At 41.5% G+C, this 26,047-nt stretch overlaps 1 protein-coding gene across 4 annotated transcripts in view; it reads left to right on the top strand.

The window, feature by feature from the left end:
- The first annotated feature begins 2,764 nt into the window (after positions 1-2,764).
- The window catches only part of ppm1ba (protein phosphatase, Mg2+/Mn2+ dependent, 1Ba), a 129,915-nt gene continuing 106,632 nt past the window's right edge, over positions 2,765-26,047 (top strand). For 3 of the 4 annotated variants that reach the window (XM_080200646.1, XM_080200643.1, XM_080200645.1), the window contains exon 1: positions 2,765-2,869. The gene's annotated coding sequence lies outside the window, so the exon portion shown is untranslated. Of the gene's footprint in view, positions 2,870-10,678; positions 10,761-26,047 lie in introns of those variants that run through there. The other variant, XM_080200644.1, reaches the window with a different exon arrangement.

Below are 26,047 nucleotides of genomic sequence, written 5' to 3'. Positions count from 1 at the left end.
TGTGCAAACTCGACACAGACTGGTCTTATGTTTCCCAGCATTCTGCTTTCTTCTTTAATAGAAAGAGAAAATGCTGGATAAACTTGACAGACCTGGCAACATCTGTGGAGAGAGAAACAGAGTTAATGGGCAGGATTTTCTGGCCGTGCTTGCCCCAAGACATGAGAAACCCGCCCGAGGTCAACAGAATTTTGCATGGTCTGCCCCCCCCACTCATTATGATTCCCGTGGTGGGCAGGACAGGAAAATTCCCCCCAGTATGTAGTGGCACAAGAGCAAGAAGAGAAGACAAAGCAAATTATATCCTGGCTATAAATTGGTAGTCATGAAAGGAACCAAGCAAGTTCAATCCCATCCAACTGGATGAAAGTGGAATGGCATTGGAGGTTGTTGTGGTAAACCAAGTAAAAAGTTGCAGACAGGTTGAGAAAGGCAAGGAAGGATTTGTCACAGTTGCATAGAATGTCATTTATAACTTTGACAGGAGCAATTTCAGTACTGTGGCAGGGAAACCTGATTGGAGGGATGAAAAATGGACAAAGATGGGCCGATTTGGGAAGCAACAAAGTGATTTTGGAGAGGTTGGAGAAGGGGAGGGTAGTTTGTAATTATACTGGGGTCAAGCCTTGGTTTTTTGAGACGGGCGATGATGGCAGAATTAAAGGAGAGAGGAACAGGACCAGGAAAGGGAGAACCATTAATATCAACTAAACAGTTATGAACTTTAGGACTCAGTCATCTCAGCCAATAATTGTGCTACTGAGCCACTCTTTGTGATTGATATTGAAGACTCCCAACCAGAGTTCATTCTGTGTTCTTGCCACCCTCAGTACTTACTCCAAGTGATGTATCAGCAGGAGGTTTTCTTGGCTACATTTGATCTGTTACCATGAGACTTCATGGGGTCCAGAGCCGATGTTGAGACCTACCAGGTCAGCTCCCTACGACTTGATAATAGAAAAGTTGCAGAGTCACATTTTATTGATTGTTTCTGACAGAATATAACTGACAAGTAAATGCAAAAGCTTGAATTTTTGTTTGCAAACTGTTCCCATTAATTTGGTCTTGTGTCCTGATAGCTATTTTCCATGCTTTATTGATGACAGAGGAATGGTAACTTTCGCCAACTTAGACAAGATTGACCGTGCAGACCAAAAATATTCGAAGTTTGATTTTTAATTTGTCTTGACTTAGTCAAAGTTGGCAGTAGCATGGGGCTACAATTATCTCATAACTCTGTCTTAAGGGACACACTCAAGCTTGGTGCTGTCACCATAAATGCTCAATGGGGAACAGGCAGGATTCGCCTGCCATTATACACAGGACTGAAACCAGCGTAAAATGCCTTGGGCTGTACATGTCAGGAAATGTTTAATAAAATGTAAATGCAAATTGCAGTGTAAGTGGGTGAGGCATCCATTCGTATTACATACAGGATTTAATCAAACTGATGTAACAATTCACTTGTGTGAATTGCTACATTCAAATTGTACTGTGAGATACCTTTACAGATTTTATGAGTCAGATGTATTTTTGAAAAAAAACTACCCTGTGTTACCCCCGTCTGTGGAGAAGCTCAGCTAGACTCTGCTATTAAGTGACTCCCGTTCTTTCAATGATAAAGTACCTATTGTAGCAATGTTGTGAAGACAGAATTGAAATGGCTTGTGCTTTACGACCATTTAGCCAGTGCTCAATACAGGCTTTGAGACAAAGAATGTTTCTCACGTTTGATGTGCTAGTTTTTAAAGTAATTCTTTTGGGGCCCTTAAAACAAATTCACTAAATAAGAAATGAAATGAAATGTTAGTCCCCAACGCTAAAAAAAGGGATAATTTCGAGCAAATTTGGGAAATGGTTGACAATGCAACTTTGGTTAAACACACTCTCACTTTCAGAGAAAGCTCATCCCTGCTGGTTGCCTTGGCTGCTTCAGCGCAACCTAAAATAGAAACCTCAGTACGTCACGCATGTGGTCACCAAAAGTCTCTCGGAGATAAACGTGAGGCAGGAAGGGGGGGGAAAGAATGACTGAAATACGTAATCAAATGACTTGGGAGAGAAAAAATAATTGACGTATTCTTGCAAATGCATGATTTGAAGCAGATGAAAGGCTACAGAGGGAGAGGAGCAGTGGCTGTGGTCAAGCCGAGATCATGGGCTTGCCATTGGCTGCTGGTGACTTCATGCTGGCAACATCTGGGCACAAGCTGCTTCCCCGGACACATGAGGCGGCTGGGCGGGGTCGGCCCGCGTGACGTCACAGTGGAGTGACACGCCCTCCGCTTCAATCGGCGCAGGCGCTCCACCACTTTAGGACCAGCGATGATGAAAAAAGAGGCGGGATTTGAAATAAAATAAATTATATGTTTGACGAATAAAAATCGGGCCGATCCAAAGTGCTGCGAGGGGTGGGAAAAAAAATCCACCACAGGCGCGCGCGCGCACGCACACACACACACGGAATCTCAACCTCTTCCCCTCCCCCATCTTTGGCTAGATTGTTAGCTGCGTGAGCCCGCCCGCTCCGCAAGCGCCCATCTTTCACGGAGTGAGCGGTCGTGGCGTCTGTTTCTTTTTTCCATCTCTCTCTCGGCCCGCACTTCTTGTTTTTTTTGAAAGGGATAATTTTTGATGTCCGCCTGAGACGTCATTAAAATGTCCGAAAATGTCTGCCGCTGTCAGCTGCAGGCACTGACGGGCAGCGAGATAGTGTAAAAAAAATAGTGTTTTTGTTGCTGCTGCTGCTGCTGCTGGTGGTGGCGGGGGGGAGGGGGGGAATATTTTTTTAAAAAACTGATCTCGAGTGTAAATCTGAAATCGGGAACTTAAGAGCGGGACGAGGCAAGGAGGGAGAGAAACGAGTGGAGTAAGTAGCCGGTTTTAAATATCTGGGAGGGTCACCATGTCGGTGAGTGTGTCCGTCCCACATCTCTATCCGGTCCTGCCCCATCTCCACTCTCCCCCCCCAACCCCCTTCCCCGATCCTCTTCCTCCAGCGCGTCCTCCTCCTACCGCCTCCCTTCCACGAGAGGCCGGGGCTTCTAGAAAGGCCTAAGGCCCGAACTACATTTTTGTTCCTAAAGTGTGTGTGTGTGTCTTGCGATAACTCTGACAATTTTCATACCCCATAGCCAGGGATCGGCAGATCATCCGTCGATTGCAGCCGTAATCTGGGTTTTTTGCACCCCCCCCCCCCCACAAACAGTGAAGACTGATTTATTTGTTTTTAAATCTGTAGGAGTTTGATTTTTAAAAACGCGCTGCTCCTTCTAGTATTGCTGAAAATGACATCCGTGCCCTTAAGCTGGAGGAGCAGGCTTGAACAAGAGGCTGGCAGAAAGGTCATTGTAGGCCTCTTGTGTACCTTACCTACCCAGACTTTTGTGTTTGACAAGTGTTTGCTAGGGTTTTTTTAAAAGAAACAAATGGAATTTTAAAAAAGTCTTTGAGAAGGAAATAACGGAAAAGTAAATACACGATGTGTGCAATGACATTTTTACTTAAAAACGAGCTGAATGTTTTACATTTCAGCTGATCTTTTTGGACTAAAATGTAACTAATTTAGACACATTTCATTCCCTTTTTTAATGAAAAGGAAACTTTTAAACAATCTGTGTTCTACATTTCTCTGTAATTGACAGCTTTGGGTTATTGAGATTCCTGGCATTACTTTACAAAAGGTTTGTTTTTCAGTTTTGATGCTTCCCATAAAATTTTCTCTGAATAATCTATTCCTATTTTCCATGATTTAAATATTCATAGTCTTATGTACTTGTTGGGTAAGAATTCTGTTCTACTAGTTTAACCTTCTGGTTTTCTATAGTTTGTATTTTAATAACATTTATTGCATTATTGTTGTTTTAGGATTTATTTGCATTTTCATATTAATATTTGACAGGTTGAAGGTGATGAATTCTGTCTTTAATTTATGTTTTAGCCTTGTAGATTTGGCAGGTTTGTTTGGCGAACTATATTTTTTGTTGCGACGCAGGTTGAGTGAAAGGCTAATCTTATGTCATGATATCACTCTTCGACCATTGTCATAGCCTTAAGACACTCACATTGCAGCTCATTTAAGCAGTGTTATAAATATCCCAGCTTTGCCAAGTCGAAAACTGAAGTCATAATCTCGGGCAAAATACTACAGATGTTGGAAATCTGAAATAAAAATGGAAAATATTGGAAAAACTCAGCAGGGCTGGCAGCATCTGTGGAGGGAGAAAGAGACTTAATGTTTCAAATTTATTTTGAGTTTTCCAGAGCTACTTTATACCTGAGTGGCAGTGATGTTTGATCACTATTTTGCTTAAGATTTGTATGGATTAGCAAATTTGCGGGGGGGGGGGGGGGGGAGAGCGAGCGAGAGAACGACTTAGGCACAACATGGAGTTCCAGAAGCTTGATAATACGGTGGCACAGTGGTTAGCACTGTTGCCTCAAGGTCTAGGGACCTACATTCGATTCCAGCTTTGGGTGACTGTGTGAAGTTTGCACATTCACACTGTGTTGGCATGGATTTCCTCCAGGTGCTCTGGTTTTCTCCCACAGTTCAAAGATCTGCAGGTTAGGTGGGTTGACCGTGCTAAATTGCCCTTTAGTGTCCAAAAATGTGTAGGTTAGGGGGATTAGTGGGGGTTTGGGGATAGGGCTGAGGTGGGATGCTCTGACAGAGATCCTGTGCAGACTCAGTGGGCTAAATGGCCTCCTGCACTGTTGAAGTTCTGTGGTTTTATGATAGCAAATAGATTGGTCACTATTTTTCCGACAAAGAAATGGTTCAAAGCTAGATGAAAAACATTGCCTCTCACTAAATAATAAACTGGGTCCTCTGCAGGGAGAGCTAAAAGTTGACAAGAGTAATACTTTGGACCATGTTGGTTGCAGGGGGGAGGAGGTGTGGTGGTGAGAGATTTTTCAGTATACTCATGCAGGATACAGAAACACATTGCGAAAAGAGGTAAGTAATTGTCCATATTGAAGGCTAATTGGAAGAAAAATAGTGCATGTAAATACATCATTTGAAGTAGCTTCAAACACTTTGAATCACTGGTTTAATGGCAGGGAAGGAGACCATTGGACTTAACTTATCTGTTGTTTCTACAAAAGAGTGAATCCCATTGTGTAACTCTTTCTCTATTTGTCATTCTAAGTTTTGATATTTCAAATATTTACCTACATCTCTTTTAAAATCTGCAAAGAACTCTGTTTTTCCACCGTAGTTTTTGATGAGACGTCCTAAAAACTCTCTGCATTACTTTTTTCAAAATCCTAATATTTTCCTTTGTTCTTTTCATCGTGGCCTTTAACTTATGTTCCCCAGTTACTAACTTGATGACCAGTGAAAATAGCTTTTTTTATTTACCTTTCTCAAAAGCCCTTCATAAGTTTGTTAACCTCAATCAAAGCTCCTCAGCCTTCCCTACTCAAATGTAGAAAAAAGTTTTACTTCTTGTCCTTGTAGCTAAAACCTCTCAACACCTTAGTGAATTTCTTGTGTGCTCTCTCCAGGGCTAGCATTGCTTGCCGTGAATAGGACACATTCTTATAGTCACCTAACACTTTTTAAGATGTATTCTTAGCTCTTTAAGTATTTGATGCCCTACTTTTAAATCCTGAATTTGGTATGGTTCAGTAGCATTAAATAAGAAGAAGGATCTGCATTTAGGAACATGGGAACAGACGCGCACATTTGTGCTGCTATTTATTGACATTGTGGCTGATCTGCATCTTAACTCCATTCATTTGCTTTTGCTTAATATCCTTGGCTAGCAAAATCTATCAATCTCAAGTTAAAATTATTAATTGAGTAATATTTGCTCTCTGTAGGAATCTGATTAATTCAACAACATCTGATTTTTGTGCGTATCTGATTTTTAAAGTTCTGGCCCCTTGACTTCAGCAGTGAAGTTTTTTTTCTATCTGCCCATCAGTTTCTTTCAAAATCCTAAAAGTTCTCAAAGTAAGCCCCCCCGCCGCCACCACCACCACCACCACCACCCCAACCTTCTGTTTTCCAGGAAATGCAAATCTTTTTTATGTAGTCAGTCATTACCTTAGAGCTCTGCTTTCTGGTAGATCGACATTGCTCTCCTTCCAAGGCAGCTATCTATATTTATTCTAAGGTGCTGGAACCAAAACTATGCACAGTGCTTCAGATGTGATCTAACCAGAATGTTGTATAACTGTAACAAATCCTTCTCCTTTACATTCTTGGTCTCTAATTATGTGGGTAAACTTTCTGTTACGCTTTTTTGTACCTGATTTTTAGGTTTTAATGATCTATACACGTGGATCTTGAAATTCTGCTCACATTGCTGTTATTCCTAGCTTTTCAGTATTTAAAAAATACATGGATACGCCCTTTTTTTGCTCGAAAATATGTTTAAATCTATTTGCCTCTGTTTTCTCACTTCAGTCTACCAGTGGTTCTTTGTAAATTTATGTTCCTGTTGACACAATTTAACTTTGTCGTTAATCATTGGATATATGACTCTCAAGTTATCTAAACCACTAACAAATGTAGTGAACAGTTAAGATCCCAGCACAGATGGTTATGTGTCACCATTAAGTCACTTTCTTCCAATTCAAGTACATACCCATTATCCCTACTCTATCTTTTACCATATAAATATTCTCCTAACCAGATCAATAATTTGCCTTCAATACCATGACCTTTAATTTTAACCAAACAGTCTTATGTGGAATCTGATCGAATGTTGTTTGCAAGTCCACCCAAACTACATTTGTAGACATTTCCATGTCTACTACTTTAGTTACTTCCTCAAAAAATTCAATTAAGTTTGTTAGACATGATCTGTGTATTACAAATTCATGTTGGGCTCTCTCTAATCAGCTCAGATTTCTATAAGTGCTTGGTTCTTAATTATAGATTTTAATAACTTTTCCACAATGTATGTTAGACAAACAGTTGTAATCAGTTCCAGTCCTTGATTCGTTATTAGTTTCCGTGAAATGTCAGGTACACAGTCCTTTCTCTCTATTGTGAAGACTGACGCAAAGTAATGATTCGACAAGTTTGTCATTTCCTGATTTTTCAATTGCAATATTACCCACATCTATTTTAGCAGCTTTCAGAATCTCGTGATGCCACAAAGCACTTTGCAACCAATGAAGTATTTTTTTGAAATGTAGTCAGTGTAGTTATGTAATATTGTAAATTTATGTATTCTTGACTTGCTTTCTGGATTTTAATGTATTTGAGGCCTTTTAAAACTTCACCATTAAGTATATATGTCCTTTTATAGGGTGGCACAGTGGTTGGCACTGCTGCGTCACAGTGCCAGGGACCTGAGTTCAGTTACTGGCTTGGGTCACTGTCTGTGCGAAGTCTACATATTCTCCTCCTATCTACATGTGTTTTCTTTGGCTTCCCACCACTGTCTGAAAGATGTGCTGGTCAGGTCCATTGGCCATGCTAAATTCTCCCTCACCAAACAGGCGTCAGAGTGTGGCGACTATGAGATTTTCACAGTAACTTCATTGTAGTGTTAAAGTCTAATTGTGACATTAATTTAAAAAAACTTTGTGCCAAAATTTATTACCTCACATTTTCTGCATTAAATTATAGTTTCCCTCCTTAAATGTCTCTGTCTCTGTCTTTGTTTCTTCCTTTAACACCCTTATGACCTATATCATTGACCAAGTTTTTGGCCATCTTCCCTAATATCCCCTTTTATGAATTGGTGTTAAATTATGTTTGGTAGAGATCTTCTGGAGCACCTTGGGATGTTTTACTGCACCAAAATGTGCTATGTAAGTGCCACGCCTTTTTTTTTAAGAAATAACTTTTCATGATGTGGGCAAACTGGCAAGGGCCCATGTATTATGTGATACCAGTCGCCTGAGAAGGTGGTGGCCATTCCCCTTGAACTGCAGCAGTCTTAGTGATGATAGTGTCTCTAGAATGATGTTACATTGAGAGTTTCTGGACTCAGTGATGATGAAAGTACCATAACTAGTATTTATATGGTGTTAACATAGGAAAACATTCCAAGAGTTTTCACTTTTTAAGCCACGTTTGGATATATTGGGGCAGATGATCAAAAACTTGGTCAAAAAGTCGGTTAAAAAAGCATCCTAAAGGAAGATAAAGAGATGGCGATTTTTACAAAGTGGATTCCAGGGCAGCGGAAGGCAGGGACACAATAGAGTATCAATTAAGATTAGGGATTCTCAAGTAGCTAAAGGATTGCATATTTATCTGAATTGTGGAGCTGAAGGAAATTAGAGTTTAGTCGATGGTGAGACCATGGGGGTGGGATTTGAAAATAAGGATGAGAACTTTAAAATTGAACTGTTGTGAAATTTTCAGCGAATGTAGATCAGTGGACAAACAGGTGATAGGTGAAAGGGACTTGGGTGAGGTAAAACATGAGCAGTAGAGCTTTAGATGCCCTTGAAGAGACAAAACTTTGAATGTGGGTGGTTGGTCAGTTGCTTATTGAAGTTGTCAAGTCCAGCAGTTGTTGCTTGTCCCTCGATTTGAGAATGATATCTACTCAGGGTTGAGAGTTTTTTCGCATGAGTCTTTATGTGATTAAGCAGGCTAATTCTTGACAATCAGATCTCTGGTCATGTAGGATGTCCCTGAGATAGTGTGGTCTGGAGTGCAGGATTTGCTTCCTTTTTTGTTTCTTTCTCTGGCGCGTTAAAGCATTGGGACTCATCAAATCCCTACAGTGCAGAAGGAGATCATTTGGCCTATTGAGTCTGTACTGACCACAGTCCCACCCATGCCCTATTCCTGTAATCCCACATATTTACCTGCTAACACAAGGCTCAATTTAATATTGTCAATCAACCTAACCCACACATCTTTGGACTGTGGGAGGAAACCGGGGGAAACTAATGCAGACGCAGAGAGAATGTGCAAATTCCACACAAATGGTCATTGGAGGCCGGAATTGAACCCAGGTCTCTGGTGCTGTGAGGCAGCAATGCTTGCCACTGTGCTGCCCACTCAAAAGTTTGATGGAGAACTTGTTACTGTTCTGAACAGTTAGTCATTAAGTTCAATGCCAGAGCACTTCAATGAGAGTTTGAGTGTCTTTGAAGGATTTTCTTCGCGCTTCCCTGGAACATTAGCCATTTAAGAGAGCAGGACTTGGCAGCTGAGATGTTTTTTGGCTGTCTGGACACAGCAGCAATCCACTGGACTTGATTAAGGAGGGATGTTGACTGAATGTTTGTGGAGCTGGCTTTGAGAAGGACATTAGCATTTGCTCGACAGTTATCCCTTTGGATCTGTAGGATGTGGCAAAGGGGTTGCTGGTGGAGCTTCTATTGCTGTTGTGTTTTGCTTTCACACAGTCTATGTCACACTGCAGATGTCGCCATACTTTGTAGAAGGCTGAGCTGTTGCACCTGATATCGTGTTGGATCTTCTCGATGGTGATCTTTTGAGGGAGGTAGCTCTCTAGTTATGGAAAGCGGTCAACGTATTCTAGAGTCACTTCAACGTACGCTGCAGGTGGCATATTTGGCTGACCAGGTATAAGTTGATATGAGTTTTGTTTTGGCAACTTTTAAGAATGGGCTGAATTCTTGTGTGCAGAATTGAAGAGATTGAGAGTGACTTCCAAATCTGGTGCAGAGTGGGCAGTTATATTGTTTTAAAGTTTGCAGTTTGTTTATTAGTGTCACAAGTAGGCTTACTTTAACGTTGCAATGAAGTTACTGTGAAAATCTTAGCCGCCACAGTCAGGCGCCTGTTCAACTACACTGGGGAGAGTTTGGCATGGCCAGTGCACCTAACCAGCACGTCTTTTGGACTATGGGAGGAAACTGGAACACCCAGAGGAAACACATGCAGAAACAGGGAGAATGTGCAGACTCTGCACAGTGACCCAAGCTGGGAATTGAACCCAGGTCACTGGTGCTGTGGGGCAGCAATGCTAACCACCGTGCCACCATGTCATCATCCACAATCTGTGTGTCATGTATGTTTATGGTGATAATTTAGTTTTGACATAGGCAACAGAAGATAGAGAGTTTTCCTCCTTAGTGGTATTTAATCCAGACACCAGTGGACATTTGATATTTTGAGAGGTGAGCAGCCACTGTCAGGTAGGTCATAAATAGTACTGTGCCACTTCTCAGCCTTGCATGATCCCAGTCCTGATTTTGAAAGTATCTCTTTCAGATTGTGCACTCCAAATAGTTTGAGTGATATCATAGTGAAATAATTGCAGGATTGTGATGATGTTTCTTGGACATCCAAATCTTTGGAGCACAATCCCAAGAGCCTTGCAGTCAGGGTGATGAATACAACAAAGAGTCCCTGTTGTTGTTCCTGACATTTGTCTTGGATTTGTTGGTAACAAAGACCATGTCAGAGGTTTCTCTAGAAGGTCTAAAGCCAAGCTGTGTCTTTGGGAGGATTTCCTCAGCCACAGGAGGCAATTCAGGAGACTGTGTGTCAGGACTTTTCCCTGCTTTGGACTAGAGGGAAATATATCAGTAGTTTCCACAGCATAATTTAGCTTCCTTCTAAAAGACAGTTACAACTGTCACATTCCTAAAGTAAAATGTGTAGTCCTTTTTCCTCCCAAATCAATAGGAAGTGTCTTAATGTGAGCTAAAGTCTGTTAGCTTGAAGATCTTAGCTGGAATATCATTGGGACCACAAGCTTGTAATTTATTATCTTTACATGTCAAGGAGGTCATCCACGGAGAGGAAACCTGGAGGTCATGAAGGTGTGAATGCGGTTTCCAGCAGCAGATGAACTGAGGCAGTGGTGAGTGGTGTTCCGGAGATGGAAGTAGGAAGACTTGATGATGTGGAGATGTGGTTCGGAACTCTTCTTGGCATTGGTTCAGCTTCAGATAGCTACCAGGATGAGGAATGGAGTGGTCTTGAGTCCCAAAGACAATGGTTTTGATCTTCCCAATATTTATTTGGATGTGATTTCTGCTCATTGAATATCAGACAAATCTCATAATTTAGCCACCATGTGTGAATAGGGGGGTGTCGACCTAGGTGTTGTCAAAGCATACGTGTATACTGATAGTGTTTCAGATGTTGCCCACTGAGGGGGCAGCATGCAAATGAAAAATAGGAAGAGCCAAGGATAGGTCCCTAGGAGATAGATACCAGAGATAAGTATGCAGGAGTGGGAAGAAAAAGCATTACAAGTGTTACTCTGGGTATAGTTAGATGATGCAACTCACCCAGTTGGACAAGACGAAGGAGGCGGCTGATGATTTGGTCAACTGTATTGAAGGAGTTCTAGGAAAGATATGCACAGATTTGGGAGGCAATAACAAGGGAAAGGGGGTCAAAGATGGGGTTGTAGTTTGCATTTGGAGATTGAGCGGTAGGTTGCAAGGATAGTGTGTCAAGCGTTGAATTTTGGAGAAGGGTGATGGCAGAGTTGAAGGAGAGAGGGACACTATCTCAAGAGAGGATGGTTACCAATATTGTCTAACATGGGAGTCAGGAAGAGGATGTTGGTATAAATGTCTAAGTCAGCATGGTATATGTAAGTTTGAAGAATGTACTTGGTGATGGGCATTCCTATCAGCAAGGGAGGCTTGGCAGCACCAATGCTTGCTTAGTTCTGAAGAACAAATTGGGCCAAGGGCATCAACAAAAGGGAAAAAAAGATTATTTGACAATCACTTCAGCAACCTACCTGTCATTGGCATTGCTGCTGCTACAACTCCTATCATCAACATCCTGGAAATTAGCTTTGACCAGCAATTCAAAACTGGACCAGCCATATGCACACTGGCTACAAGAGCAGTTCAGAGTTTGAAGATTCTTTGGTGAATACCCAAAGAAAGAATTCTAAGGGGTAGGATTTATAATCATCTAGAGGGAAATAAATTGAATAGGGATAGTCAACATGGCTTTGCGAAGGGTAGGTCGTGCCTCACAAACCTTATCGTGTTTTTTGAAAAGGTGACCAAAGAGGTGGATAAGGGTAAGGCAGTTGACGTGGTGTATATGGATTTTAGCAAAGCGTTTGATAAGGTTCCCCATGGTAGGCTATTGCAGAAAATGCAGATGCATGGGATTGAGGGTGATTTAGCAGTTTGGATCAGGAATTGGCTAGCTGATAGAAGACAGAGGGTGGTGGTTGATGGGAAATATTCAACCTGGAGTTCAGTTACAAGTGGTGTACCTCAAGGATCTGTTTTGGGGCCACTGCTGTTTGTCATTTTTATAAATGACCTAGATGAGGGTGTAGAAGGATGGATTAGTAAATTTGCTGACAACACCAAAGTCGGAGGAGTTGTAGACAGTAAGGATGGATGTTACAGTTTGAAGAGGGACATAGATAAGCTGCAGAGCTGGGCCGAGAGGTGACAGATGGAGTTTAATACAGAAAAGTGTGAGGTGATTCACTTTGGTAAGAGTAACAGGAGTACAGAATATAGGGCTAATGGAAGGACTTTTAGTAGTGTTGATGAGCAGAGAGATCTCGGGGTACATGTGCATAGCTCCCTGAAAGTTGGCACCCAGGTTGATAAGGTTGTTAAGAAGGCAGACGGTGTGTTAGCTTTTATTGGTAGAGGGATTGAATTTCAGAGCCGCGAGGTCATGTTGCAACTGTACAAAACTCTGGTGTGGCTGCACTTGGAGTATTGCATACAGTTCTGGTCGCCGCATTATAAGCAAGATGTGGAGGCATTGGAAAGGGTGCAAAGGAGGTTTACCAGGATGTTGCCTGGTATGGTGGGAAGGTCTTATGAGGAAAGGCTGAGGGACTTGAGGTTATTTTCATTGGAGAGAAGAAGGTTACGAGGTGACCTGATTGAGGCATACAAGATGATCAAAGGATTGGATAGGGTGGACAGTGAGAGCCTTTTACATTGGATGTGATGGCTCACACAAGGGGACATAGCTTTAAATTAAGGGGTGGTAATTATAGGATGGATGTCAGAGATAGGTTCTTTACTCAGAGGGTAGTAAGGTTGTGGAATGCCCCGCCTGCAGCAGTTGTGGATTCGCCAACTTTAAGGACGTTCAAATGGTCAGTGGATAGGCATATGGATAACATTGGAATAGTTTAGGTTAGACGGTCATTAGATTGGTTCCACTGGTCGGTGCAACATCGAGAGCCAAAGGACCTGTACTGCGCTGTAATGTTCTATGTTCAAACCTGAATCCCTAAAACCTGTCCACCAGCTACTGGAAGTCAGGAAAGTGATGGGATACTCTCACTTACTTGGATGAGTGTGGCTCCAATATTATCCAAGAAGCTCCACACCGGCTAGGATAAGGCACCTTCTTGATTGTCATCCCATCAATTACCACAAATATTCAGTCCCTCTACACAGGTGCACATGGCAGCCCCATGTACCACCTATTCGATATAATGCAAAAATTGACCAAGCCTTCAACTTTCAAAAGGCACAAATTCCACTTCCCAGAAGCACAGGTGCAGCACGTGCAAGGAATCACCAGCTGTAAATTCCCCTCCAAACCACGCACCATCTTAACTTGGAACTATATCGCCATTTTTTCACCATCAGTGTCCAAAACCTGGAACTGCCTTCCAGATTGCATTATGGATATCCCTACATTACATGGATTGCAGCGGTTCAAGAAGGTGGCTCGCAAACACTTTTTTGAGCAAGTAAAGATAGGCAGTAAATGTTGGCCTGGCCTGACTAGGCCAGCAATGCTCACATTTCGTGAAAGAATTAAAGAAATCACAGTATTTCTAGCTGCTCAAAATTGGGCACCCATGAGGTGCAGTGGGTCACTAGCAGCAGAATTGTATTCAACTGGATTCAAACATCATGGCCCAGCATATTTCTCCCTACTATTATCAAGTGAGGCAATTAAGCCTGGTTCAGTGAGTGTAGCAGAGCATGCCAGGCACTTAAATGCAGTGCTAACCTGCTGAAATTACGCCATGCATGCTAAAGAATGGAAGCAATATGTGGCAGACAGCTAAGCAATTCCATAACCAGTGGTATGGATCAGATCAAAGCTCTGCCATCCATTTAGTTTTGAATGTGCTGAACAACTAACTAGAGGTGAGCCCAGCATGTCAGAGTGGAACATAAGATAGAAACATTTGCAACTGTCCTTGGCTGGAAGTGCCAAGTGGATGAACAATTTTGGCCCCCTCCTGACATCCCCAGTATTAAAGATGCCAGTCTTTAGACAATATGTTCATTTTCTGTGATATCAAGAAATAGCTGAATGCACTGGATACAGCAAACACAATAGGCCTTGACAACATCCTGGCTTTGGCACTGAGGATTTGTGCTCCTTGTGCCTCATTCTGAGCTCTTCCAGTACAATGACAACACCAGCATCTCTTTGACATTGTGGAAAATTGCCCAGGCATGCCTGTCCACAAAAAGCAGGACAAATCCAACCTGCACCATCAGTCTACTCTTGGTCATAGCATATTGATGGAAGAGTTCATTGACGGTGCTATCATGTGGCACTTGCTCAGCAATAACTGATGCACAGTTTGGGTTCTGTCAGGGCCAGTCAGCTCCTGACCTCATCACAGTAAAAAGCCAAACTCTGGAAACAAGTTGAGAGTGACTACCCTTGACATCTGTGCAGCATTTAGCTCGAGTGTAGCATCAGAGAACCCTGAACAAAATGTAAGTAATTAAGAATCAGAGGAAAACTCTGCACTGAATGGATTATTACCTAGCATAAAGAAAGGATGGTTGTGGTTTTTGGAGGTCAACTTGGATACCACTGCAGGCCATGCCATCTTCAGCTGCTTTAACAATGTTTCCTCCCTCGCAAGGTTAGAAGTGAGAATGTTCACTGTAGTGTTTGATCCTATTCAGGACTTGTACTGAAATTAGTTCATCCCCTTATGCAGCAAGATCTGCAAACAATTCAGGCTTGGGCTGATGAGTAGTGAGTGGCCTTTGCACCAGACAAGTACTAATATTCACTTCCAATAAGAGAACATCTAAAAGCTCTCCTTGACATTATCATTGCTGAATCTCCTATCATAAATACAAAGTTTACCAATTCTGAGAAACTTATTGGACCAGCCAAATGAAGACTGGAGCTACAAGAGCAGTTTAGAGGCTGGAGATTCTGTAATGAATAACTAATCCTGATTTTCCTCAAAGCCTATCTACCAGCTACGAGGGAGGTCAGGATTGTGATGGAATAATCTCAATTTGTCAGGATGTGTGCAACTCCAAGAACACTCAAGAAGCTTGACTCCATCTTGGATAAAGCAGTCTTCTTGATTGTCATCTCATCTATTACCACAAGTATTCATTCTCTCTCTTCTACAGGTGTACAATGACAGCAGTGTATCCGATCTGTTTGATATACTGCACAAAATTGCCAAGTCACCTTCAACAGCATTTCCCAAGTGTGTGACCAATACCACCTAGAAGGACAAGGGCAACAAGTTAGTGGAAAACCACCTGCTATAAGTTCTTCTCCAAATCACATCATCCTGATCTGGACCAGATTGCTATTTCATAACTATTGCTGGGTCAAAAACCTGGAATTCCTTCCCTACACTACAAAACTGCAGTGGTTTAGGAAGGCAACTCTCCACCACCTCAAAGGCAATTAAGCTGGAAAGCAAATGCTGGCCTTGCCTGCAACACTCTCATGCAGGCAAGGCCAGCATAAAAAAAAGGATCCAGCAGCTCAAAACTGTAGATGATGGTAAATCAAATGATGTTGATCTTGTTTTTTGATGCAAAAGATTGTAGTTCTTATAGTGCATCCTGTAATGTTTACTGTTGTCATAATGTGTCAGTGGTGAAAGAATGGATATTGTGTTTATTAGCAGCACTGATTGAGTATCCTTGGTCTTGAGCTTATGTTGCTGTTGCAGCTATATCTGTCCAGGGAAACTTGTGTATTTGATCAAGGGGAGGCATTTCAGAGTCAGGCAAGTCACTCATGGCAGAGTCTTTGCCCTCGTGACCACAAATAGAAACAAAAAAATGCTGGAAATACTCAGCAGATCTGGCAAGAGACAAATCTGCAGTATTTTCTTTTGTCTTGTTATGACAGTATTGATAGTATTGGTCCAGTTTAGTTTCTGGTTATTGGTACTCCACAAGAACCAGAGGGGACATGGAAAAATGTTTTTGTGGTTAGTTGTTTATGACTTGCCAGAGAGACTGGTAGAAGCTAATTTAGTAATAATTCTCTAAAAGGGTAAATACTTTTAAAAGAAGTAGATTACAGAGCTAGGGTCAAAAGTAGATCAGTGAGACTAATTGGATAAATTGGTTAAAGGCATGAACAGCTTACTTTTATACTTTATCATTCTATGATTCTTTAATGGTGTGAATGGGGGTACTTGAGATGATGATGCTTTTGATGGAGAAGGGGCGGTGGTTTAACCATCTCTGCAAGATGACTTGCCATTTGGTGGTGTAGGTGTTACATACCACTCATCAGCCGAAGCTTGGACATTACCTTGGCTCTGTTATAGGCTGCTGAGAATTACTTTATAACTAGAGTTGTAAATGGACCTAATGCTGTTGAATCATCAGTGAACTGCTCTACTCACATTTATAACATTGCTGAAATGTTTTCTGGTGTTTTGACTAAGGACACTGCCCTGAGGAATTCCAAGTCATGTCTTGTAGCAGTGATGATTGGCTTCTGACAAAGGTGATTATTTCCCTGTGAATCAATTGCAACTCTGGTCAGTTTAGGGTTTTCCCACTGACCTCTCTTGACTTTAACTTTTCAAGGGATTCTTGCTGCTATACTTGGTCAGATTTGATGTTAGTTGACAAAGGAGAATTGATGGACGTAGTATAATTGAATTCTCAAGGTTTATGATAAAGTTCTCCACAAGAAGTTGATGAGCAAAATGAAAACACACGGGATAGGAGGCATTATACTGGTATGGATTAAGGATTGACTAACAGGGTGGGGATAAATAAGCAATTCTTGCGTTGGCAGCCTGTGACTAGTGGAGTATCTCAAAGTTTAGTACTTGGTCCCTGGCTGTTCACTATGTATCAGTGATTTGGATGTGAGGACCAAATGTAATATTTTGAAAGTTGATGTAATACAAAGCTAGACAGGAATTTATGTTGTGAGGAAGATGGAAAGCAACTGCAGGAGAATTTGGACAGACTTAGTGAATGGGCAAGAAATGACAGACAGAATATAATGTGAAAAAATGTAAGGTAATCCACCTTTAGTAGTAGGAATAGAGTATTTCCTAAATGTTAAGAAAAAATTTAAAGTGTAGATATGCAAGAGGACATGGACAAGGACACCCACAAGTCTCTGAAGGCGAACATAGAGGTGCAGCAAGCTATTAAGAAGGCTAATGGAATGTTAGCCTGAGTCGCAAGAGGATTTGACTACAGGAATTGAGAGGTCTTACTTCAATTGTATAGGTGCTTGGTTAGACCATACCTGGAGTAGTGCATGAAGTATTAGTCCCCTTACCTCAGAAAAGATACTATTGCCGTAGAGGGAGTGCAACAAAGGTTCACCAAACTTGTCCTGGGAATGTGGAACTGTCTTATGAAGGGAGATTAGGCAACTTGGGCCTAATCTCTAGAGTTTTGAAGAATACAAGGAAACCTACAAAATACCATAAAGGATTAGATTGGGTCGATGAAGATAAGATGTTTCCCTTGGTTAGGGACTCTAGAGCCAGAGGGCATAATTTCCAAATAAGTGAGATGCCACTTAGCAACGGGATGAGGAAATTTCTTTACACAGGATTGTGCATCTTTGGAATTCTGTACCCCAGAGGGCTGTGAAGCTCAGTCATTGCATATGTTAAGGTAGAAATTTGTAAATTTCTGGTAAACAATGTAAAGGGTTATGAGATAGTCTGCATAAAAGGCATTGAGTGTCCAATCAGCCTTGCCCATATTGAATGGCAAAACAGATATGGTGGGTTGAATGGCCTACTCCCCCTCTTATATTTTTATGTATCTACTCTACCTCTGTACTTGCATTCATAAAGAATTTTTATTTATACAGTAATTTCTTGGAGGGCTGAAGGACCTGTTCCTGTGCTGTAATTTTCTTTCTTTTCTCAAACACAGCATATCCTGAAACTCTTGACAGCTAATAAATACTATGAACTTTAGGCACCTTCATGATGTGAGGAGCCATTGTCACCAGTTTGTGTACAGTTCAGCCCCACAACTGAATAAGATTAATGAACAGGTATTCAGGTGTTGGTTGAGTTGATTTCTTCAGATAGTGTCATGGAAACTTCAACTGCAAAGAGCAGACAGGGTCTTGATATGGTGGTGTGAGGTTATAATGCTCAAGATTCCGAAGTGACACATGAACCCAGAATCTTCTCACTCAGCATTTAGAGTTTTACCATTATTTCAAGGCTGGTGTTAATATTTATATCAAGGTTGTGATGAGAACTGGAGCTGTGAGATTCTGGTGAAATCTGAACTCAGGACAGGTGAGCAGGTTATTTGTGATTCTGTGTCACGTACTGATGATATCCATCACTTTTAATGATCGGGGGAAAAAAATGAAAGAGTGGTAATTGGTGAGGTTAGCCTGTGACTTTGAGTTGATTTATTATTGTCACATGTATTAACATACAATGAAAAGTATTTCTTGTGCGCTATACTGATAAAGCATATTGCTCATAGAGAAGGAAACGAGAGTGCAGAATGTAGTGTTACAGTCATAGGTAGGGTGTAGAGAAAGATCAACTTAATGCAAGGCAAGCCCATTCAAAAGTCTGACAGCAGTAGGGAAGAAGTTGTTCTTGAGTCGGTTGGTACATGACCTCAGACTTTGGTATCATTTTCCTGAAGGAAGAAGGTGGAAGAGAGAATGTTTGGGTGCGTGAGGTCCTTAATTATGCTGGCTGCTTTCCCGAAGCAGTGGGAAGTGTGGACAGAGTCAGTGGACGGGAGGCTGATTTGTGTGATGGATTGGGTTACAATCATGACCTGTTGTAGTTCCTTGCAGTCTTAGATGGAGCAGGAACCATACCAAGCTATGATACAACCAGAAAGAATGCTTTCTATGGTGCATCTGTAAAAGTTGGTGAGAGTCGTAGCTGACATGCCAAATTTCCTTAGTCTTCTGAGAAAATAGAGGCGTTGGTTGACTTTCTTAACTATAGTGTCGGCATGGGAGGGCCAGGACAGGTTATTAGTGATCTGGACACCGAAAAACATAAGCTCTCGTCACATCCTGAGCAATCTTCCGGATTACCAAATAGATTTTGGTGTCAAAATTGGACAGGAGTTGCTTGTCTAGGCCCGGGGACCAACTGATTTTGGTGTGTAGATTTTGTATTGTATTGCTGTGATGTTACAATATCTTGTGATATTTGCTGTGTCCAGTGTATCCAGCTATTTCAAGTCAAATGGAGTAAACTTTTGGCTGCAATAACTATTATGTTGCAGACCTTAGGAAGGGCTCTGTAAGATTTACACATTAGGCATTTTTGGCTGAAGATGCTTGTAAACTTTCACTCATGATTTGGGCTGCACTATAGTTAAATGGAAATATTCCTGAAGTCTGCTGCTGTCTTTTATTGCCATCCACTAGCCTCAAATAAATATGTTAGTGTAATGGAGAGTTTTGCTCCAATCTGTTGGTTGTGGGATTACTTAACCTTGTGTATAAACTTCTGCTGTTTTTATTAGTGTGCAAATTGGTCTTGTTATAGTTTCATTAGGTTGTTGTGGGCCGGCACTGAAGCAAGATTGATCTCCCAGCTTGGCGGTGAATTTGATTTGGTTTATTATTGTCACATGTATTAGTATACAGTGAAAAAGTATAGTTTCTTGTGTGCTTTATAGACAAAGCATACTGTTCATTGAGAAGGAAACAAGACAAGGCAGAATATAGTTTTACAATCATAGCCAGGGTGAAGAGAAAGCTCAACTTAACGTGATGTAGGTCCGTTCAAAAGTCTGATGACAGCAGAGAAGAAGCTGTTCTTGATTTGGTTCGTACGTGTCCTCAGATGTTTGTCTTTTTCCCAAAGGAGGAAGGTGGTAGTATGTGTGTGGGGGCCCTTGATTATGCTGGTTGCTTTTCTGAGGCAGCGGAAAGTGTAGACAGAGTCAGTGGATGGGAGACTGGTTTGCATGATGGACTGGGCTTTGTTCATGATCCTTTGTAGGTTTTTGCTGTCTTGGATAGAGCAGGAGCCATACCAAGCTGTGATATAACCAGAAAGAATGCTTTCTAAGGCGCACCTGTAAAAGTTAGTGAGAGTCGTAGCAGACATGCCAAATTTCTTTCTACTTCTGAGAAAGTAGAGGCGTTGGTGAGCTTTCTTAACAATGGTGTTGGCATGGAGGAACCGGGACAGGTTGTTGGTGATCTTTACACTTAGAAACTTGAAGCTCTCGACCATTTCCATGTTGTCCCCGTTGATGTAGACAGGGACGTGTCCTCTACTATACTTCCTGAAGTCGATGGCTATCTCCTTCATTTCGTTGGCATTGTGGAAGAGATTATTGTCGTCACATCAGTTCACCAGATTCTCGATCTCTTTCCTGTACTCTGTCTTGCCATTGCTGAGATTCAATCCACTATGGTGGTATTAACAGCAAACTTGAAAATCCAGTCGAAGGGGAATTTGACCACAGTTGTAGATATATAAGGAGTATGTAAGGGGCTGAGAATACAGCCTTGTGGGGCACCAATGTTGAAGATGATGGTGGAGATGTTGTTGCCTATCCTTACTAATTGCGGTCTGTGGGTTAGGAAGTCTAGGATCCAGTCACAGAGGGATGGGTCGCACGCTAGGCCATGGAGCTTGGAATTGAATTTGGTAGGAATAATGGTTTTGAAGGATGAGCTGTATTCAACAAAGAGGAGTCTGACGTGGGTGTCTTTGTTATCTAGGTATTCCAGGGTTGAGTGTAGGTCCAGGGAGATGGTGTCTGCTGTGGACCTATGCAGCGATAGGCAAACTGTAGTGGACCCATGCAGTCTGGGAGACAGGAATTGATTGGTGCCATGACTAACTTTTCAAAGCACTTCATAATGCTGGATGTCAGAGCCACCGGATGATAGTTATTAAGGCACAGTACCTGGCTTTTCTTTGCTACTGGGATGATGGGCATCTTCTTGAAGCAGTTTGGGACCATAAATTGATGGAAAGAGAGGTTAAGGATGCCTGTGAATACTCCTACCAGCTGGGCTGCACAGGATCTAAGAGCTTGTCTAGGTACCGTATCCATGTCAGTTGCTTTCCAAGGTTTGTTTTTCGAGAAGGCTGCTCTGATGTCCGCGATGCTGACTTCGGATACAGGTTCGACCAAGGCTTCCAGATTAGAAGGCATGCTCGCTTTGATCTTCGGCTCAAAATGGACGTAGAATATGTTGAGGCGTGCATTGTTGCTAACGATTTTACATGCTTTCATCGTGTAGCACGTTATGTCCTACAGACCTTGCTGTAGTTGTTGGGAGGAGTGAGGAATGTTTGGAGCCATGAAGTTGTAGATTGTGGTTGAATCCAATCCATTGCTGTTGATGGCCCAATGTGCTCATGTATGTGCAGATCTGGACTGCTAAACGTGTTCTTGGTTTCATTGAATCAAAGAATCCTTACAGTGCAGAATGAGGCCATTCAGTCCATGGAGCCTGCATCAGTTCTCTGACAGAGTACCTTGCCCATGCTTTCTTTCCTGTCCTATCCCCATAACCCCACATATTTACCATGGCTAAGCCATCAAACCTATACATACTGGGACACTAATGGGCAATTTAATATGGCCAGTGCACCTAACCTGCACACCTTTAGACTGTGGGAGCAAACCGGAGCACATGTAGGAAACTTGCGCATACACAAAGAGAACATGCATGCTCCACAGACACCCAAAGCTGGAATTGAACTTGGGTTCCTGGTGCTGGGAGGCAGCAGTGGCAGTAGTGATTCACTGCATGATAGATGGTCATTCTGCAGATGAGACTTTTTGGTGTAAAAGGTTGTGTCATGGTCACGACTATTGTGCTATCTATGGACTGATGTGTTTGCGCCTCGTATGTTGATCATCATGGTAACCTGATTATCATCACATGTTGTTTCCCCCACACTCTGATGCAGACCTAATCTGACAGGTATTTGTTCAGAATTCAGTCAACTCTGTTAGTGATGACACTACTAAACCACAGTAACTGGGCATTTAAGCCACCCAACCAAGTTATTTTCTTCCCTCAGTACTTTCTCCAAGAATGTTCAACGTGGGCAAGTCCAGATTTATCCGTTGACAAGTGAAGATGAATGGAGTTGATAATCCAAGGTTTCCAATTTGTTCAACTTGAAACTTTGCAGTCTTATTTCTATCTGTCCAATCGACTAAGTTTGCTGTATGGCATTAGATAATTCTCCGTCTTCCTGAAGTTGCATTCAGTCCTTTTCACAGTTGACACTGAATTATTTTTGGAGTGCAATGCCTGTTATGTAGGCAAATGTTGATTCCATTTAAAGCCATCGTGCATATCCTGCTTGATACTAATTTAGTAATAGCATTCTCAGAATCACAGAATGGTTACAGCACAGGAGGAGTCCATTCAGCCTGCTGTGTTTGTGCTGGCTGTTTAGAAGGAACAATTTACTTCGTGCCACTCCTCGGCCCATATCCCATGGGCCTGCACATTCTCCTTTTTCAGATAATCCAATTCCCTCAAATGAAGTGCCTCCCTATAACCGCAGGCAGTGCATTCCAGACCTCAATCACTCACTGCATGGAAAAAGTTTTTCCACATCTTCATTGCTTGTTTTGCCAGTTACTTTAAATTTGTGCCCTCTAGTTCTTGATCCTTCCACCCATGGGAACAGTTTTTCCTCATCAACTGTGTTCAAATCTCTCATGATATTGTGTACCCCTTTCAAATATCTCTTGGCTTTCTGTTTAAAGAAACATTTCCAACACCTTGAGTCTCTCCATGTGACCGAAGTTCTTCATCCCCTAGAAATGTTTTCATTAATCTTTTCTACATGCTGCACGATACTGCAATTGAGGTTGAACCAGCACTCTGCATGAGTTTAACATTATATCCTTGCTTTTGTACTTTGTACCCCCTTATTACTAAAGCCTAGGATACGGCATGCTTTATTAATCAAACTTTCAACCTGCCTTGCCACTTTCAATGACACTTGTGCACAAGTACACCCAGGTCCCCGATTCACATTTTTCCTATTTGGACAATTATCCCCCTTGAATGCCTTGATTAAAGTAGCCTCCACTACACACTCAGGCAGTGCATTCCTAATTTCTTGCTGTTTGGACAAGGGTTTCCTCAGGTTGCTATTTCTTCTTTTGTGAATTATCTTTAAATCTGTGCTGCCTTGTTCATGGTCCTTCTACCAATGTCAACATTTTCTTTCTATATATTCTGTCCAAATCTCCCCTTGATTTTCATTATGCCTATCAAGTATCGTGTTAGCCTTCTCCAAGCAAAACCAGTCCCAACTTCTCCATTCTTTTGAATTAACTGAAATTGTTCATCCCTGGGGTCATTCTCCTGAATCTTTTCTGCAGTCTGTCTCATGCCTTTACAAAAATTATGTTACCTGTTCCTCACATTTTACTCCAGTTGAGGCTGACCCAGTATTCTATACAAGTTTTAACATAACTTTCCTTGCATTTATGTTCTCTGACCCTCAAGCTGAAGATTCCATTTGTTTCATTAACCACACACTCAACCTGTCTTTGTGATTCATGCACGTATACACCCAGTTCCTTCTGTTCCTACACCACCTTTAAAATTGTGCCCATTATTTTACTTTGTCATCACCCTTCCGACTAAAATAAATCACTTCACGCTTCTGTGCATTAAATTTCATCTGCCACTTGTCCACTCATCTCATCAAATCTTTTTATGTCCTTTTTGAAGTTGTACACAATCCTCCTCATGGCTCACAATGCTTCCAAGTTTCGTACCATCTGCAAATTTTGACGTTGTGCTCTGTATGGAAGTCTAGGTCATTAACATAAACCAGGGAGACCAAAGGTCCCATACTGACCCTGTGGAATTCCACTATAAACTTTCCTGCAGTCTGAGAAACATCCATTAACCATCACTTCCTGTTTTCTCTCAGCCAATTTCGTATGTAGGTTGCCACTGTTCATGAGCTATAACTTACAAATCTGTTGTGCAGTACATTATCAAATGCCTTTTGGAAGTCCATGTGCACCACATCAAGACCATTACATGCAAAATCGCGACTCAAGAACAGCTTGTTCTCTGCTGTCATCAGACCTTTGAATGGACCTGCCTCATATTAAGTTGATCCTTCTCTACACCCTAGCTATGACTGTAACTTGACATTTTGCACTCTTTCCTTTTCATTCTCCATGAATGGCATGCTTTGTCCATATCGCACTCAAGAAGCAATACTTTTCACTGTACACTAATACATGTGACAAATCAAATCTGTTATCTTAACCGAAAAGCTGTAAATTAGTTAAACATGATTTACCCTTTTCTCTCATTTGTCCAAGCGATTATTACTTATGTCCCAAATTACAATTTCTAGAAATTTTCCATCACTTATTAAACTGACTGGCTTGTAGTTGCTGGGCTTATCTTTACATCCTTTTACTCAAGGGCATGATATTTTCAATTCTCCAGTCCTCTGGCATCATCCTTGAGTCAAAGAGAGACTAGAAAATTATGGGTAGTGCCACCGCAATTTCCACTTTCACTTTATTCTGTACCCTTGGATGCATCACATCCAGTTCTGCTGTCTTATTTTTTTTCATTCATTCATGGGATGTAGGTTTCACTGGTGGGACCAGCATTTATTGCCTATCCCTAATTGCCCTCGAGAAAGTGGTTGTCAGGAATAGATAGCCTATCCAATACCACCACCATATCAATTTAAACAGGATATCCAAATCATCTCTTTTACTATGATCTGTGCAGCATCTTGAACTTGTAAGGTCAGATGCAAAGTATTAATTTAATCCTCAACTATGTTTGCTGCCCCCGTTCGTAAATCTCCTTTTTGTTCTCTAGTTGGCCCCTTTTATCACCCTTCTATTATTTATATACTCATGGAGAACTTCTACATTCCCTTTTGTGTTAGTTGCTAGTCTCTTTTCATCTCTCTTTGCTTTTTCACTTCCCTGCAGAACTTTCTGTATGTAGTCTGGTTCCTGATTGTATTATCCACCTAGAATAAGAAAACTTTTTCTTCTCTTTCTTTCGTCATCCAGAGTGCTCTGGATATATTTGCCCTACCTTTTCCCTTTGTGGGAATATACCACGACTCTGCTCAAATTATCTGCTCTTTAAAGGCAACCCATTGTTCAACTACAGTTTTGCCTGCCAATCTTTGATTCCAATTTATCTGACCCAGATCTATTCTTGCCCCATTTGAAGTTGGCTTTCCCCCAGTTCATTATTTTTACTCCAGATTGCTACAAGCCCATTTCCATTGCCAACCTGAATCTTATGATTTAATGATCACTGTCCCCTAAATGTTCCCCCATTGACACTTGATCCACTTAACTCACCTCATTCTTGAGAACGATGTCTAGAAATGTCGCCTTGTTAGGCTGGAAACATGCTGCTGTCAAAATTTTTCCTGAACTCAGTTTAGGAATTCTTTCTCCTTTCTGCCCTTTACGTTTCCACCACTCCCAGTCACTACTGTCCCAGTCTGTATTCTGTTGAAGGAAACAGATGGTGTCCTGAATGTTGGATTTTTCTGGAGCACTTGACAGCATCATCGGGTTTTGTATCAATTATAGATTTATGTTGCTTTATGGATTTAGAAATGTTGTGATAAGAGACCATCAAGTAACAAAAGAAAATGGTTTCTCATGGAGCTGAATCTTTTTCCAGGAACTGATGTATAATTGTGGCCTTTTGCATGTCCAGTCTTCATCTTTGGATCCAGGAAAAGTACAGAAAAGGCCTATTGATGAAGTTGTAGGGGTGTGCTATATTATTGCTAAACAGTGGCCCCAAATAAATCCTGTTTGATCTACATTAAGCAGACTAGGGATGACTCAATTACTTCGAGCTAATATTCTGTAGTTAATGTTAGGGATGATTATAGATTGATAATATGAGCGCTGAGTGGGATCCTTCCATTTCTTTGTGTATAAATGTGATCAGGGATTTCTC

This window comes from Carcharhinus amblyrhynchos, chromosome 12 (assembly GCF_965287045.1).
Source record: "Carcharhinus amblyrhynchos chromosome 12, sCarAmb.v2.hapA, whole genome shotgun sequence".
NCBI classification, from domain to species: Eukaryota; Metazoa; Chordata; class Chondrichthyes; order Carcharhiniformes; family Carcharhinidae; genus Carcharhinus; species Carcharhinus amblyrhynchos.
This window is presented reverse-complemented; position numbering and strand designations above follow the sequence as displayed.